This window comes from Triticum aestivum, chromosome 4B (genome assembly GCF_018294505.1).
Source record: "Triticum aestivum cultivar Chinese Spring chromosome 4B, IWGSC CS RefSeq v2.1, whole genome shotgun sequence".
NCBI classification, from domain to species: Eukaryota; Viridiplantae; Streptophyta; class Magnoliopsida; order Poales; family Poaceae; genus Triticum; species Triticum aestivum.
Window position 1 is genome coordinate 30,953,267 of NC_057804.1, and position 1,246 is coordinate 30,954,512.

At 39.1% G+C, this 1,246-nt stretch overlaps 1 protein-coding gene across 1 annotated transcript in view; it reads left to right on the forward strand.

Moving 5' to 3' along the window:
• LOC123089922 (senescence-specific cysteine protease SAG39-like) overlaps positions 1-1,246 on the forward strand; it is a 2,974-nt gene that overhangs the window by 929 nt on the left and 799 nt on the right. The gene's annotated exons all lie outside the window — the stretch shown is intronic.

Below are 1,246 nucleotides of genomic sequence, written 5' to 3' on the forward strand. Positions count from 1 at the left end.
GGGATCCAATCTTGCCCAAACATGTCTCCACACCATGAGATCTAAGCTCTCTGTTGACGCCCCTAATAGGGTAACGATGCAAAGCGGTGTCACTGAGTCTAGCAATGGACATGTTTCCCCCGAGCATGGATAAGGGGATGGAAGTAGAACCATGAAAGCACCCCTCGGACTGATGTGAATCCCGCGGGCATGATCGGTAGTGCCGCCGAAAAGCGCCTGGCTTTTACTCGGTACCTCTCTTACTTCTTGCCTAGGAACCCTAGACCTGACCCTTATGCATGGACAGTAGGAAATGGATGGCGTAAATGCAAGTTGTTGGTGCCCAAAGCATCAACTTATGGGAAAAATATACAGAGCTTCCATGCCTAAAAAGTTAATTTTAAACATTTCAAAAAGATTTGAATTTTTCTGTGAATGTTCACAAGACATGTGGCTATGACCTCTAAAAAAACATACCCAAACCTGAAATACACACCGAGAAACAAAAAAGAGAAAAAAAATTGATGTAAATAATGTCATTTTTGCTATTGTCTTTTTGTGACACTATTCATGCTGAATTTGTCTGTTTTGTTCTCAGTGTGCATTTCGAGTTTGAATATGAACTTTTCAGAGTTCATGGACTTGTGTCTTGGGAACATTAAAAAATCAGAAACTTTTGAACGTTTAAATGGACTTTTAGACATGGGAGCACCTTAGTGTTGTGAGCACTGGATATCCTCCTCAACTTATGGTGGGAGGACACCAAGTGAACCTAGTTTTCGGGATAACCAAACAGAAGGAGAGGATCGGCGGAGCTGGGAGGATAATAAACACGATTAGATGTGCATGTAAGTGTGTGTTGCACGCCCCCCATTGCCATCTTGTGTAAATGTAATATGAGAAGTTTCTGTATATATTTGTCTAAATATTTGCCCATTGACAACATGTGACTAAACTACCGCATGTTATTCCATTATTGACTTCTCTCCATATCATATATAGCTAAATAGTTGACCATCACTGTCGCTAAATCTCTTAACATTCAACTATGCCAACTCAATAAGCCACTATGCATGAGAAAAGACCACCATAACATAACATGCATAGTTCCTGCTACTTATATTTGGCAAATATCCTACAGCTATACAACAATCAACTTAAGTAAATGTATGTACAATTTAGTTTTACTGTTTATATTATTAATCCAAATACTAATGTTACATACAACAAAACATCCTTGAAATAATTGAACCAATCCCCACAGCAA